Source organism: Schistocerca americana, chromosome X (assembly GCF_021461395.2).
Source record: "Schistocerca americana isolate TAMUIC-IGC-003095 chromosome X, iqSchAmer2.1, whole genome shotgun sequence".
Taxonomy (NCBI): domain Eukaryota; kingdom Metazoa; phylum Arthropoda; class Insecta; order Orthoptera; family Acrididae; genus Schistocerca; species Schistocerca americana.
Genome location: NC_060130.1, coordinates 387,168,591 through 387,186,488, shown reverse-complemented (window position 1 = coordinate 387,186,488; position 17,898 = coordinate 387,168,591). Strand labels below are relative to the sequence as shown.

Below are 17,898 nucleotides of genomic sequence, written 5' to 3'. Positions count from 1 at the left end.
CCCAATAACAATCACATGTGGGCTCTTCCAGTCTGTTCTTACTGTTAAAACAATGAGCTTGTGGGAAGTAGGCCCACCATCTGTAAATAACACTCGTGTGTGTGAAAGAAAGCATCATTAGCATTTTGATGAAGGAACCACTGCACAAACTCCATTTGATTATTGAAATTGAGTGGTCCTAGTGCCTGAAGCTTCTGAAGGTACACACATATATGCTGTACTCTAGCAATATCCACTGAACATGCCACAGCAAGTGTGCTGGTTGAAGGCGCATTACTAAAACTATCATCGCATCTTCTAAACCTGGTGTTCTCACAGCATCCCTTCTATTGACAACATGAGGATGAAGACTTTCTTGGAGAGATTGATAAAGTGCAGCAAAGATATATAAAATGAATGCCTCCAGTTAAGAAACTAATGTTCATAGGCACAGTAAGTGTGACTTCTATTACCTCTCGCTTCACTGTAATACTTAATCATACCACTGGGCTTAAACAATTCACAATCCATGTTTAATCTGTACCTTTACATGTAAACAACAAATGATAAAGCACACAGAGGGCTAAACAGCAGAAAAATAACTACCAGCTGCATACTGTGTATTGTGTACCATGACAAAAGCATCACACTGATTAATGATGGAGTAAAAACAGTATGTTCCTTCACCAAAAACGATCCTCAGTTTGTGGCCAATTGTCCCTCAAAATTTGTTAGGATTATCATGAAACTCCTTGTAGATTGGCTGCACAATGTAACTGCATGTTACCCCACAATGATTACACTACGTGAAAATATTCAGATGTCTTGGTGTTTCATGTATTTAAAAATGATACCTTATTAGGAATCATCTAGTCAAGTGTAGACCTGGAAGTCTTTACCTACTACAACAAAGAGCACACACTATTTGACTTAGGACTCACCTCTTAGCTTCTGGTAGAACTACAACCTGGACTGTGTGTTCTTTCATAATTTATGACTGCCTGTTTCACCAAAGGTATTATCTGTTTCCGTGAAGCATCTTTATTCAGCTGCCGAAAAAGTACTACCTTTCCACTGTCAGAAAATTTTTTTATGGGTTGAAGCTGAAGATTGGGAGTCTTAGATTTTGTCAGGCTATCTGTCAGCTGATAAAAAATTTAGGAAACAAAACAAATTAGCTTATAAAACATTATTTGACCTACCATCATTAATATACTCAACACAAAAGTTGACATGCATCATCATAAACATGAAAATACTATACCATATGTGATGGTCGGAGCATCACAATAATCTGATAACTACAATTTGCATTATGTAAATAAACATTAATTTTGGAAACAAAGTCCTCTACCACACCAAATGAAAATGAAAGCCACTTGCCCTGTGGAGTAGCTTCGCTTATTCAAGGGGAACAAGAAACATTCCTCCTGCAAGTTCATAACTCACTAGAGAAACTTGATCAATGCAAAAATCACTAATTTTCTGGGCAAACAGCTAGAATGCCTCCTAAACATTTCACACTAAAATCACTGTCTGTGTTCTTTGCAGGAGCAAAGTTGGCTGTTATTTCAGGGAATATAGAACTCCTGTCACCATCAAATGAGCATCTGCTACAAGATCTACACAAGCAGAATAAGAATAATCAAAATGCAAATTGTTATCAGACACCACCACAAATACAAAATTACCAATGTTGTTCAACATAGTATACAGATCCTATCACAAGCTGTCACTTAGGTGGAAGAGTTTGAAGTTCTAATTATGGAAGTCAAAGGCCATTAAACAAATGCACACACAATCCACAAGGTGCTGATTTCAGCATCAAGCTACCTGCTAAAATATCACACAAAATAGTAACTGATGATATCACACAATATAATAACTGATGATATCACACAGGAACACAAAATCATAAGATTGACGCAGCACTGCAAGAATGGGCCAAAGAAAATCACACAAGCGTCCTACATAACCCAAAACTACTACCATCATTCAAATGAAACAGACGGATCCTAATTTGATATTCATACACTTCAATGTATGAATGATATGTTTTACAAACTTTTGCTTTTTCTCCACCTCCAGTGACATAAGACGAAGTGCCAGTACAAATGCCACATCTTTCTTAACAGAAAGATACAGACTGAACCAAGGTGAAAGTCTGTGCTGAATGCCTGTGACCAGATTATTGGCCTAAATGCACAACAGCACTAGGAGCAAGAGGTTGGTGGGATCATCGCATCAACCACCTTTAAATTCTGGGAAAGATCCCTGGTACTCATTTGAACGTAGCTTGAGTGGACCTAGAGCCATCCTGGATGGACTTGAACGAGGAAAAATCCCTGCTCCTATCTGGGACTGAACCCAGGACCTCCAGGGCCAGTGTCTATGCTATTTCCTCTAGACTACCACAGCCAGTGACACAACCAAAATATTATGACATTTTGATGTATGAGCTGAAAAGAACATAGAAATCTGTTTCCGGGGCAATGTATGAAAACAATGGAAATTCCTGAATGAAGCAATATGTAAAACAAGGGAAATGCAACCACTCAAATTAAGCAAATCCATACATGGGGCACAAACACACACTCCTGTGGCCATGGCAAGACTATTCAGTTTACCAACTTTTGAGCACTAGCTCTTTTTCTAACTAAAGTACACACATTCCTACATATTACCAAGACACCCAAATGTACACACCCATTGCCACAACAAGACTATTTGGACTTGCCATGGCTACAGGAGAGTGAGTGTGTGTGTGTGTGTGTGTGTGTGAGAGAGAGAGAGAGAGAGAGAGAGAGAGAGAGAGAGAGAGAGAGAGAGAGAGAGGTGAGTGGTTGCTTTTTCCCTTAATTTATCTATATATCCTGAGGAAGTATTACATGCACATAAAATAAAAAATAAGATTTAAAAACATGGATTGAAAAGCAATAATCTTAACTCCAATTATTTCCAAGTAACTTTACCAATAATGTCTTAATTCTGTAAGATGACCTACTGATTATCTTCACACACTTAATGTTTTCTCCAATGGCACTAATGTTTCCTTCTGAAGTTCTGAAGCATCAGTTTAGTGTCTGCTAAGATATATCAGTCATCTATTTCTGCAGGTCATTGTCACCTGTCTTTCTCTATTGCAACTCCAGTAAAGTCTTGTGGAAGCTCATTCTACAACAGGTACCGTTTACAAACAACTACAGGCAAAACAGACTGTGTAAAAAAAACCACTGCCCCAAAGTATTAATAAAACCACTTGTCTAATAATGGTACAACCCAAATCAATAGTCAATAAAAGTATTGTTTACAATAATAATGTACAGAAAGTTCTGGTGGAGAATAACTAATTATTTAGGAACAAATGAGATGACTCACCTAAAGGCAGAAGTGCTGCATCGTCGACAAAAGGTGTAGAGCTTTACTATGCTAGCTTCCTTTCTCAAGCTGTAGGAGAAACACGTGCATGCACGCGCGCACACACACACACACAAATACGCGCGCGCACACGCACGCACACACACACACACACACACACACACACACACACACACACACACACACACACGCGCGCGCACACACACACACACACACGCACACACACGCACACACACACACACACACACACACACACACACACACACACACACACACACACACACACGCGCCTGTCTCCATACATTGTGCTCATTCAACTGCCTACTCTTTCCTGGCCCATGGTGAATGTACATGAGTTAGGTGGGGTTGCAGTGTGGGGTGGGGGTGGGGTGAAGAATGGAGAGATGCGAGAGGCAGGGAGGGATTGGGGGGAGCGTCTAGTTGCTCGTGGGAGAGTGGAGATTCATCCATGAGTTAGCTAGGAGTGCAGGTAGTGGCGGCATATGGCAGACGACTGAGCACCCAATTTTACAGACTAGGGCAGGGGGGTAATGGGAAAGGGGTGTTGTGACACACACACACACACACACACACACACACACACACACACACACAAAATTTGGGTGGGAGGTGGGGAGACAGCTAGTTACCTTAGGTTTAGGCCAGGGAGGTTACAGGAGCAAAGGATGTGCTGTAAAGATAGCTCCCATCTATGCAGCTCAGAAAAGCTGGTGGTGCTGGGGAGGGTCCAGATGGCATGGGTTGTGAAGCAGCCATTGAAATTTCACTTCTTCTGCTCTGCTGCATGTTATGCAACTGAGTGGTCCACCTTGTTTTTGGCAACAGTTTGACATTGGCCGTTCATTCTGGTTGACAGCTGGTTGGTTGTCAGACCAATGTAAAACACTGTTCAGTCGTTGCAGCTGAGCTAGTATACAACATGGCTGCTTTCAGAGGTGGTCCGACCTCTGATGGGGTAGGATAAACCCGTGACTGGACTGGAGTAGGTGGATCGGACAGGTCTTGCATCTGGATCTTCCACAAGGGTACGATCCCTGTGAAAGGGGATTGGGAGTGGGAGTGGCATTGTGATGGACTAGGATGTTGAGATGTAACACCTCTTTGGGATGGGATGGAAGTAACTTGGGTAGGATGTTCCTCATTTCAGAGCATGATAGTCAATCAAAGCCCTGACGAAGGACATGGTTCAGTCCTTCCAGTCCTGGATAGTATTGGATGACAAGGGGACATTTCTTTGTGGTTTGTTCTTCGGATGGATGTGAGGACCTACCCCAGCACACCTGAGAAAGCAGCTATGTTATATACCAGCTCCACTGCAACCACTGCACAGTGTTTTACATTGGTATGACAATCAACCAGCTGTCAACTGGAATGAACGTCAAATGTCAAACAGTTGCCAAAAACAAGGTGGACCACCCAGTCCACAACATGTAGCACAGCACGACACGTGAGATTTCCATGGCTGCTTCACAACCCGTGCCATCTGGATGCTCCCCACCACCAGCAGATTTTCTGAGCTGCACAGATGGGAACTATCCTTACAGCACGTCCTTCACTCCTGTAATGTCCCTGGCCTAAACCTAAGCTCTCTGTCCCCCACCCCCCACCAAATGGTGTGTGTGTGTGTGTGTGTGTGTGTGTGTGTGTGTGTGTGTGGAAGAGGGGGGGGGGATGCACACACACACAATGCCCCTTTCCCATCACCCCACTCAATACACGTCAGCTAGTTGTGTGCTGCCATCTCATGTCCTAGTCTGTGAAATTAAGTGCTCAGCCGTCTGCCACATGTCCCCTCCACCTGCACCCCCCCCCCCCCCCCCCCCCCCCAATTAGCTCACGGACTGCTCTACACTGTCCCACAAGTGACTAGGCACTTCGTCCCAACCCCTCCATGCCTCCCGCCTCTCTCCGTCTCTCACCCCACCCTACACTGCACCCCAACCTCAACCCACTACACTCACCAGGGACCATGAGGCAGTCGAATAAGCACAATGGAGGGAGATAGGAGTGTGTGTGTGTGTGTGTGTGTGTGTGTGTGTGTGTGTGTTTTTCTCCAACAGCTTGAGAAAGGAATCCCATTGCGAAAGCTAGCAAAGTAAAGCTCTGTACCTTTTGTGTATGTATCTGTTGATGATGCAGCCACTTTTGCCTTTAGGTGAGTCATCTCCTATATTCCTAAATTGTTTAGAATAAGAAAGAGATAGCTAAAATTCTATTTGAAGTCATGAAATTCTGACACTATTTAACATACTGAGAGTATACCAAGGTTCGTCTACAGAAATATATTTATTTGCAGAAAATTTCTTTACCATTTCCATTATGAAGCATATTCTGTGTGTCTTGTGTAAAAAAAAACTAGAGGTTTCATTCAGACTTGCATATAGCCAGCTGGTAACAAATAATACCACTATTTCAGTATTATTTTAATGTCAATAGCTACTTTTTTTGGAACGCCTCAACAGTTGCTTCTGGCATATAGCCAAAACAACTGAATAGTTAAAGAATTCTATTTCCACTTTCCTGTAAATTTTGTCCTCTGTAGTTTTCACTATAATGATTTGCTGTTTCCTTCCACGAAAAGCAATTTCATATAATGCACTTTCCTTTTTTTAACCAATTTTAGTTGCTATCATTTACTCTCAGATGAAACTGTCAAAAAATTTACAAGACACGGGTATTACAAGACCTTCTACACACAAAGCCTCATTTTCACAGCTGGAAACTAAAAAGTTTCAACAGCATGTTATAATATTGTGAAACAATTGTATACGTAAATTTGGAGAATTAAGACTCTATTAACAGAAGTAACAGTACCCTACACACTTCCCTTCATGCCCACACGTAACTACTCTGTCAACCAAACAATTTTCAACAACAACAACATTGAATATTTATATTTTGTTCAACTCAGTACCTGAATAAGTAAATAAACAACATCTCTAAAGTACCTTAGCACCTGAAATTACATCCATACTTCGCATATCACTGTCAAGTGCCCACAGAGGGTACAAGTGGAGGCTTGTACACTGGTGTGCAAAACTTAAGAATGAAAGTAACTTTCACATGATGTGTCACTGCCAAGTAACATAGCTCATTGAAACTTGGACCATACACAACTGCTAGAGCATACCACACATAGTAACTGAAATAAATATGCAATGTTCCTGGGTGCATTACACATTGCCATCTCTTGCCATATGAGGGTACCTACAGCATTGCTGAACATGGCTGTTTTGGTGGTTGAGGTGTTGTGGTGTGGGAAGGCATAATATTGCAGCGGCATATTGACCTCTGAATCTCTGAACATGGTACACTAACCAATCAATGTTGTTATAACAGGATGTGTACACGGACGAGGAATAAAAATTTCTGAACTTTTCCCAGATTTCCCGGTTAAAAACACATTTTCTCTTGGGTGAAAATACACTTTTTCTGTGTTAACTGACAGTCTACTTTCCCTCAGAACTGTAAAAGTTATCAGTCCTTTGCATGGCTACAGTTTTTATACATCGGCATAGAACTTCTCAGCACTTTAGAAAATGAAAGTAGGGAGGGGGGGGGGGGGGGGGGGGGGGGAATTTTTGGAAAGATCTTTGATCTGCAGCAACATGTACGCTGCATATTTTCGTATTACGAAAGTATAAATGCGAAGTCCACCAAACACTGCGTGTTACTTTCCGAGGCATTGAAATTGAGATTGTGATGCACTTTTGTAAGCCAATTACAGCTCATGTCACATTATCTTGCCAGCCGATGGCGGCGGATATTCACAGTATAGGACACGTGATGTAGTCAGCCAATAGCAACATCACTGTTACGTAGTGCAAACACACAAATAGGAAAAGTTAATGGTTTAAATTAATATACATATTTTTGCTACAAGGAAAGCAACTCGTTCACATGTAATATTGATCTCCAAGATATGTGAGGATGTAGAACCACTGGCTCACCCCCCAATAATATTACTACCATACCACAGCAAGAACAACTGTGTATTTGCCTCATCAGTTCTCTGTAGTAGGCGCTCCATGTTTCACGCATTGCGTATATGCTGCGAGAATTAAAGTATTCATAGTAAGTGATGGAAGTGCAAGTGATTATAAATCGTTGTAATTACCATGCCCGCTCTCCACTACCTACAGATTAATAAGCTGCAAGAGAAGCTAAGCTTCCACATATAATGTTGATCTTTTTTGCGTGTGTTACACTTTAAGATACATCACACAAACATGCCAGTAAAATGTTTAATAACGACATAAATCTCTGATCTTCTGGGCTCGAAATTCTTCTAAATGGCTCACCCTCAAAGACTCGATTTTTAAATGAGTCAAACACACTGTGATTTATGAAATTCATCGTACGTAGTTCATCTTGCATAAAAGGAAAATGACTTTGAAAGTAAAGCCTAGTTTACACGACAACACAAGGCTGCAGGCAACTGTGCTACCAGCCACTGTACATGCGTGTTTGTCCAACTCGGTGAAACTAAACACTTTCGGCATGTTCCAACTTTAGTGACAATAGTTGCAAGCGTTTTGACGTTGTGTGTGTTCATAGTGTGTGGACAAACTGAAATATGAAGTGTGGAATGGAGAATAACATTTTCTTTTTGAATATCTATGCTTTGCATAGGTGTTTGTGGGATTTCAGTGATGTGGATTACAAAAATAAGCAACATACTGCTGCTCCCGAGACTGTCATGTGCAGTCAGAACATAGATGGCTTGACAATATCCGAGCTGCAGGGAAAAATTTACTGAATTAGGAGCAGATATACAACTGAATTAAGAAAAATGCAACAAAGTACAATTCTGGCTGTGGGAATGCTCTAGTCTACAAGACTAAAATCCCATCATTTGAGCTGGCCGACACTTTTTTAAGGAATATTGCTGACGGGAGGGAAGGGTACACAAATCAAGAAGTTGAATTCTTTATTCAATATTCATATATTTAAAACATCGTAGCAGTATTCCTCATTCACGTATGTTTGAATGTTGAAGTATTGCCACTGTACAGATTATCTTCATGACAGTAGTTTGCAAACCATTCTCTTCTTAATGCAGCCTGCTTTGAATAATTATTGCTGTTAATATTAATAATTATTAGTGTTAATGTTAGTAAGTATTGGTGTTAATAATTATTGATGTTAATGTTATTAATTATTGGTGTTAATGTTATTAATTATTGGTGTTAATGAAAGAGCGTCATCACCAACTAAAAATGCACCTTCTTAGTGTGCCAAATGTTCTCAATTGTAATGCACACAATGTGATATGTAGTTTCAGTTCTGGCAACAGAGCTTCATGCATCACAGTATATTTTCCTTATCGCATAAGTAACTCTATTTAGAAGAAACATGAACAGTTCTGGTGACATTCTAAGATTATTAAAGGAACTTCTTCGGTCTTCCATTATAAATTATTTTAGCAAGGTTGCTGAGCAACCGAGCTGCCATCTTTTCTTCATCCAGTCATGAATCAAAATACGTTTCTTATTTTTTTCTTATGCAGCGATTCCACGCAACAAGCTTTAACTCCATCACAACTCATGCAACATGTAGCTGCCGAAACTTTTATTTCAGACACGACTCAGGAACTCACAAAATGATGAAACTGAAGTGTATGCTGGCTTTGCCATGTCTACAATCACATATGAAACCATTTGCATGCAACTCATTCCATACAACAAGTGGCGCAACCCAAAGTCGTTGTGTAAACTACGCTTAATGCTTTTCAAACCACCATTCGCAATATTTTCCCACGACCTGTTAGAAATAGGTTCATTTCAGTAGTTGCCAGAGTGTCAGATAACAGGTGTCACCACGCTTGCGCAGCTACAATGATGTAAGAAAGCCTGTATGTTCACATGTGTAAAACATTAAAAGATCTTACATTATGTCATAATAGAAACAAGACATCAGAGAAACTTCCTGGCAGATTAAAACAGTGTGCCCGACCGAGACTCGAACTTGGGACCTTTGCCTTTCGCGGGCAAGTGCTCTACCAGCAGGAGAGCTTCTGTAAAGTTTGGAAGGTAGGAGACGAGATACTGGCAGAAGTAAAGCTGTGAGTACCGGGCGTGAGTCGTGCTTCGGTAGCTCAGATGGTAGAGCACTTGCCCGCGAAAGGCAAAGGTCCCAAGTTCGAGTCTCGGTCGGGCACACAGTTTTAATCTGCCAGGAAGTTTCATATCAGCACACACTCCGCTGCAGAGTGAAAATCTCATTCTGGAAGACATCAGAGGGTACTCCAAGAGCATCAGAATTTCGTGAACCATACTAAAATGCATAATTCGGCGTCTATAGCACATTCGTGTGTCCAGATTCTCAATGAAGTAAGCCTCAATCTCATATTAAGCTTTTCAGTGTGGTTATCGGGATGTAAATTTTCTTGGAGTACCAGTACGGTATTATCTCATGTTTGGTTCTATATTATGGCATGATGCTATATGTTCTAAAAGATGAAAATGTGCACTTGAAATGCAATGAACAGTAGAAACTAGCCAATAGCGAAGAATTAAACACTTCATTTCAAATAAATTGACTGCCTCAGCAGAGAAGATCAATAAAAGCCAAACGTCTTTTGCAAGCCAACAAAAACAACTTCAGTGTTCTACAAGGTGATTAATGCTTGACTGTCAGAAAGGTGGAAATAAAATAAGATCTGAAACTAATAACATTTTAGCTCTCTGTAATTATGTGGATGTATTTTAATTCACTTGATAGCTCCTGGCCACAGACATTCGTTTTGTTTTAATTTGACGTGACAGCAGTAAATGAAGAGGAAACAGCAAAATCACTAAGTGTAAACACGGGTCACATGGAGACTACGCACCTCCTGACTACAGCTCAGACTGCTCTGCATATCTGGCCCGGATCTATGACATTTCCGACCCCCCCCCCCCCCCCTCCCCCAAGTGTTTGAGATAGGACGACAGAAATTTAAAAAATCGACTTTTAAAAAAATGTTCAATTTGTAGCACACATCTTCCTGAAGATGTCTGATACATAAAACTTATATGTTCGAGGAAATGTAAGACATGTAATTTGGACTTAAGTCTGCCAAAGTACAGTGCCACGCCTCTTCATACAGCATTCTTCTATCGCACGTGTATTTCACTGTGTGGAATTCAAATCTGTATATATTGTAATGGATGCAATCAAACTATATTCACGACAGTGGAAATTAAAATGTCCTGTGGTGGCTCTCCTGCTCGCAGTTGGCAGTCAGCCAATTTCACATCCTGCCCCCCCCCCCCCCCCCCTCCTTCTCTCTCATTAATACTGGATGGGATTATTTGTAACCAGGAGGATAGGAACTATCCAGAAAATTTGCACTCTTTATTGCCTATTAACTAATAATTTGCTTTTTGTGTGACACAAAATTAAATATAGGAAACATAAAGACAAGAGACAAGCAAGACAGTACACATTTCTTCAATTCTTAGGTCTTAGCATTTTTTTCTCTCTTATCTTGCTACAGCTTTACATGGTGTGCTTTCCTTTCTGCAAATTGATCTATTACTTCATCAAAGTACGTTAAATGTTTTGCTACATGAAAAATTGGAATGTCATTGTCTAATACTGAAAAAGATATTACTCGCATGCGACTCAACTGCGCATGAGCATGAGCCCACTCGCAACTGCTCAAACGAATCCTTCTATGGCTATACTTCATTTAGTATTAATGGCAATGTTTTTATCATCTGCAAACAAAACAAACTTAGCATCTGGTAATGTTACTAACGAAAGGTCATTGGTATACACATGAAAATGTAAGGGCCCTAATAGATGGAACCTTGGGGCACACCACATGTTATTGGTTCCCAGCTAGATGGTACCTGATAGCTTAATACATGTCTCTTTCCTCTGACACCCTTTATTTTCTGTTGGAGATATACGATTTCAACCGTCCTGCACTATTTCCTGTTACACTGTAATGTTCTAATTTGCTTAAGTCCAGATTCTCTTCAAAATGGTTGAAAATTCGATTTTTATTGCATTTTTTAAAGGTATATACACTATGAGATCAAAAGTGTCTGGACACCACTAAAAACATATGTTTTTCTTATTAGGTGCATTGTGCTGCCACCTACTGCCAGGTACTCCATATCATATGTCTGTACGTGAGATTTCCACACTCCTAAACATCCTTAGGTCCACTGTTTCTGATGTGATAGTGAAGTGGAAACGTTAAGGGACACACCACAGCACAAAAGCATACAGGCCGACCTCATCTGTTGACTGACAAGAGAACACCGACAGTTGAAGAGGGTCATAATGTGTAATAGGCAGACAGACTGACGATTCACGGTACACAATGTGGCGATCCGATGGCAGGGTGTGGGTATGGCGAATGCTCAGTGAACGTCATCTCCCAGTGTTTGTAGTGCCAACAGTAAAATTTGGAGCACGTGGTGTTATGGTGTGGTCATGTTTTTTGTGGAGGGGGCTTGCACCCTTTGTTGCTTTGTGTGGCACTATCACAGCACAGGCCTACATTGATGTTTTAAGCACCTTCTTGCTTCCCACTGTTGAAGAGTAATTCGGGGATGGCAACTGCATCTTTCAACGCAATCGAGCACCTGTTTATAATGCACGGCCTGTGGCAGAGTGGTTACACGACAATAACATCCCTGTAACGGATTGGCCTGCAGAGCCCTGACCTGAATCCTAGAACACCTTTGGGATGTTTCGGAATGCCGACTTCATGCCAAGCCTGACCAACTGACATCGATACCTCTCTCAGTGCAGGACTCCATGAAGAATGGGCTGCCATTCCCCCAGAAACCTTCCAACACCTGATTGAATGCATGCCTGTGAGAGTGGAAGCGGTCATCAAGGCTAAGGGAGGGCTAACACTATATTGAATTCCAGCATTTCCAATGGAGGGCACCACGAAATTGTAAGTCATTTTCAGCCAGGTGTCTGGATACTTTTGATCATATAGTGTGTGTCTAGAATATTAGGAGGAAAGAGTTTTTGAATATGTGCATTACAAAAATTTCTGCAGCCCATTGTTTGAAGTAGTGTCACAGTCGCTGTAGGATGCTCTCAGCAGGAGACACCTGGATCAGGTAGAAAACTTGTTGTGCCATAACGCACATTCACAGAACGATTTACACTGCAGTATGCATGCAAACATATTCAACAAAAAAGCTGACATATAACGTGAGCAGGTTGCCACCCGCAGCATATCCAGCTCAGCCAGATCAGCCTTTCTTGCCAAGAAGAACTAGGGACTTGCTCTCCAGGAACAGTTAAGAGTTAGAGGAAGGGTTGATCTATGGTTCTGGAAATGCAGACTAAACATAAGTAATGAAAACACTTATTTTTGTCAAAATTGGTCAAAACATAATGTTTGGTCTGCCATATTGGATTAGCTGTTTTGAATCTTGAAAATCTAAGTTCATATTAATGTTCAGTGACATCAAAAATATATAACAACATGTTGTTTTTATGCAAATTGAACTAATAATACGTATAAAAGTATTCCCTAAACCTTAAACAGGTTTTGCTTGAGAAATGATTTTTCAATATTGCATGCAGTATAAAATAAAAATGGTTCAACCAATTGACTTCTACCTTTAACCCCCAAAAAATAAACAGTTTTCTTGGGAGCAGATACCTACAATGTATGAAATTTTTTAATATTAACTATATTTTGTAAAACTATAAATAGTGAAAAACACACAAAAATCAAACTAAGTTAGCACCATATCATTAAATTTAAGGTTATTTCATTGTGTTCAGGTATAAGCTCCCATAAATGTAATACAGTATCAACTGATGTTATTCATTTTTTATTTCAGATAACTTCTGAGGAGGTGCACTGCACGCAGTCTGTGTACTTCAAACTTGCAGGCCCTTGATCAAATCATAGCTACAGGCACACCATTTGCTTTTAAATTGAAAATCTAAAATGAAAGTTCAAAGTATGCTCAATCATAATCCCCAAATAGATCCTTTGTATGCCTTTTCATAGTCTCAAAAAATTTCCAAACTTTGCCTGTTTTTTGCTCATTTGAATGAGAATCTGGCCTTAAAAGGATATTGTGATTTACACAGTCAAATGCCTTTGACAGATCGTAAAATATACCAGTAGCCTGTAATTTATTGTCTAATGAATTAAGTACATTCTCACTGTACATGTAGATAGCCTTCTCAATATCAGAATCCTTTAGAAATTTAAACTGTGACTTGGATAATATTTTATTTGTGATCAAATGGCTAAGATGATGACTGTATGTTATCTTTCCCACACTTTTTGAGAATGCAGGTAAAAGTGAAACTGGGTGAAGGTTTGATGGTATTTCTTTATCTCCTTTCTTATAAAAGGCTTAACTTCAGCATACTTCCTTCAACCATTTAGGAAATGTTCTACGGAAAAATGGTCTACTGATAAAAGATTGGTTACACAAACAACTTAAAATGTCACAAAGAGGCACACTGTTTAATCAACTTCATTGATATTTTATCATAGCCACTAGAATTTTTTTATTTCAAGGCTTTTATGGTGGACATTACTTCTACCAGTGTTGCGAGGGCCAAACTCATATTACTGTGTTTGTGTGTAGTGACTGTTCTGAGATATTCCATGGCATAATCTACTGAACCTAACAACCCCATCTTTTCAGTAACAGTTATGAAGTGCCTATTGAAAAGTTCGGCAACACTGCACACATGTGTTACTCATGTGTCATTTACTCTTAATGTTATGTGCTCTTTTCCATTTCTGGTTCTACCAGTCTCTTTCTTCACTATATCCCATTTTGGCGATATTTTGTTATCTGATGTGACTATCCTTTTCTGATAATGCATTTGCTTTGATGTCCGTATTACCACCTTCAATATTTTGCTGTGTGTTCTGTAATGATAAAATATAGCATTTACATCAGAGCTATTTCTGACATATGTAGTTTCCTTTTTGTCGTATAGGATACCTTTATTCCTTGAGTAATTTTTTTAGACTGATCTAATCTGCATTAGTTCTGCAGTTTTCAAAGATGTTAAGGACATTATTAAGAAAAGTGTTGCCTTTCTCATTCATGCTATGAGCATTGTACGCACCATTCCAATTCATGTCCTTGAGGAGTTTCCTAAAACAATCAATTTTTGGCTTACTGACTACCCTCTTGAAGATTTTATACCCTGGTCACTATTTATTTTTAGCGAAAGGACCTGCTTGTCATGGTCTAAGAGGCTACTTATTATTGGTTTTATAATATAACTTTGTTCATTACACATTTCTATAAAGATATTATCAATGGCCATCTTTGAGTCCTTAGCTATTCTAATTGGAAAGCTAACAGTATGAATTAAGTTGAATGATAATGCTACAACTGCACTAAATTCTTTCAGGAAGAGTTTTCAAGAAAATCTGCATTAAAATCATTAGCAGCCACTAATTATTTCTTTTTTATTGTTAAATATGCCAATACACCTTCAAAGTGATTTATGAACAGATTGAATTTACCTGCTGGTACTCAGTATACACTTACTACTAGGAATGATTTATTATGAAATTCTAGTTCTGTTACACATACTTCCATATGTTGCTCTATGCAAATTTTATGACTGTCTATGTTATTAAATTTATGACAATTCATGAGGAATGTGGCAACTCCTCCATCTTCATTTCTGCCCTACAAAAAAGAGAAGCTAACCTAAATCCTGCAACACTTAACACATCTACACCAGTGGTCACATGATATTCAGAGAGGCTTATTACGTTAACTGAGTTGGATGACACTAATTCATCAATGCAGATAAGCAGTTAATTAATTTTACTACTTGGCCCTCAAATATTTTGATGCAGTAAAGGTAGTTGGTATTTCACACTGACTGAGATAAAACTGGGTGGAAATAAAATTTCTGCTGATCAGCAAAAAATTTTAACCAACTGCTGTGTTTGCTGACCCAATGTGCCAAAATTATGCTGTTGGGTCACTTTCTCAAACTAAAGGTTCATTTCACAGTCCTGTCCTGCCTTAGAACTTGACTTCTTTCTGTCCTAATTATCATTTAAAAAATTTCTGCTCTATATCTGTGATCACTGATATTTTCCCACTCATAGCAATGCTTCCCCCCTTTAACTTTCTGCTGTTAGCCCAGCCAGTTAACCCTTCCCTTTCCTGTTGAGATGTAGGTCATGCCAATACAGGATGGCACAGATATAAGTAGCCCACATAAGTGTAAAGGAAATGCAGTGAAATTACACAAACAAACAGCTGAAATGGACCTACCATTTATTTACAATGAAAAATGTAGAGAAAAATACATTTACAGAAGATATTGAAAGTGACATCCTGCAACATCAATATACAGCCATGCATGTCCAAGCATATTCAGATACATCCAGCATAAAGTTCGGATACTGATGGCAGCAACTTCACGGTGGATGTTGTCTTTCAGTTCCTGTATTTTGTGTGGATGTTTCATACACCTTCCTCATCAAGTGACTCCACAGGAAAAAAAATCATACATTGTTAGACATGGCGAACGTGGTGACCAAAAATGTTTGCCGACAGTTCGTTCCTCAGTGAAGACATCGTGGACTCATTCCACGGATACCTTAGACATGTGGCGTGTTGCCCGTCTTGATGGAAGAAGCAGTATTATCTTTCACATTCAGTGAGTTGAACACAAAAGTCTCAAAACTTTCCATATATGTAACTATGGTGAGGTTAGTGTCAAAAAAATATCAGGCCAATGACACGCGTTCCTGTTACACCACACCAAATGCCAGTTTTTTTTTTTTCATCATGGAGTGGTTGCTGACATACAGTGTTAGGGTTCTCCATTGTCCAGTACCTCGCATTCTGTGAATTAACGTGACTAGAAAGATGAAAGCATCCTTCATCATTTATGATGCAATGGGAAGGTTCGAACAAACCATCACTGGTGCTATTCAAAAGCCATGTTCAGTAATCTACATGTTTCTGACTGCTATTCTTCTGTAATTGCTGTACAATCATCACATGATATGGCTTCAAATTAACACTTTTCAATATCTGCTGGCAACTCCTCCTACTTACATACGCCTGTTGGGCCAATTTATATGTAGACTACTTTGGGCTCTGAATAATTCTTCGGCGAGTAACTTCTGGTGTGCAAACTGAGGCAATTCTTTGTCGTTTTATATTTTGCAGAGATCCATAGATATGCTGACTTTTTACAGACTCTGCATTGCTATCTTTGCTGGTAGTTCTCTATCCAGATATTTGACCCCAAAAATTTCCGAAGTTTCCTTAATCGAACCTGTTTTCACATATGCTTCCACAATTTCAATTCTTTCTTTAGTCGGGAAAGTCATCTGGCAGACTGCAAAGAGAAATGTCTACCTTCACTAATGAAATAAACTGAATGCTGACAGAAGAATGTTAACGATCATTATTGCATAAAACTGTCCAGCAGTGTAGCTGTTTACCTTCTTTCAGAAGCCGGAATATTGCATTCACATTCAAAGAGGACAACGGCTACTTTTTACTATTCCACCCTGTATAATCTCACCTACCAAGAGAAGCAACACCAACAAGTGACCTTCCACCTGACCCAAGCAGCTGTTCCAACTCCCAGTTAACTCTCCTGACAGAAGTATTCAAATGATGTATTGATGCTGATGCAATCTTTATTAGATCACACTTAATACTCACTTTATACTGTACCCAGCATCTCTGCCAATACTGTTGCTGGCCCACCCACAATAACCACAGTATCTTTCTTGGCAAAGTCATTACAGAGGAAACCTAAATCCTGTATCACCTGACGTGGACCTGCACTACGTTTAAAAAATGCAAAGTACCCATTGTCGTCTCTTGTGACCTCACACCCTACTAAGAACCACGTCTAGCCTTTTGTAACATCCAGGGGATCATTGAGGATCACAATAACTTCAGTGCAATTATTGTCTTTGAATGAAAGTGTCATTTCTGTTAAAAATTTCATTGAATTATGTTACTTTGCCTGACACATCATGGGAGTTACTTTCATCCTTAAGTTTTGCACACCAGTGTGTTATATTTCTAGATTCCTCATCTAAAATGGATTCTTGAAACTTCGTTAAATAGGTTTTTGCAGTACAGTTATGTCTATCTTCAAGCATATGCCAGTTCAGGTTTTCTAGCATTTCCACGGCATTCTGTCATGAGTCAAACAAACCTGTGACTCTTCTTGCTGCAATTTTTTGTCTATATTCTGTTAGTCCTATCTGGTATGACTCTACACACTTGAGCAATATTCTAGTGGAGATTGCAAAAATGCTTTGTATGCAATCACTTTTGTAAACTAAGTCTTCTTTTCCAGTCTCTTACCAATGGATTTAAGTTTGTCACCTGCTTTACCTAATACTGAACTCATGTGAACATTCCATTTCATATCCCCATGCAGTGTTGGATCCAGACATTTGTATAAATTGACTGATTCCAACTGTGACTCCAAGTTACTTGGATATTACTTCATTTGAGAACTATCATCTGTAAAAAGTCAGAGTTTACTATTTAAGATTGCCAATCAAGTCATTAA

General features: G+C 39.5%; 1 protein-coding gene across 1 annotated transcript in view; it reads right to left on the bottom strand.

Annotated features, from left to right (window-relative positions):
- The window catches only part of LOC124555481 (exopolyphosphatase PRUNE1-like), a 158,379-nt gene that overhangs the window by 25,410 nt on the left and 115,071 nt on the right, over window positions 1-17,898 (bottom strand). Inside the window, exon 6 of the mRNA XM_047129405.1 lies at window positions 921-1,124. The gene's annotated coding sequence lies outside the window, so the exon portion shown is untranslated. The remainder of the gene's footprint in view (window positions 1-920; window positions 1,125-17,898) is intronic.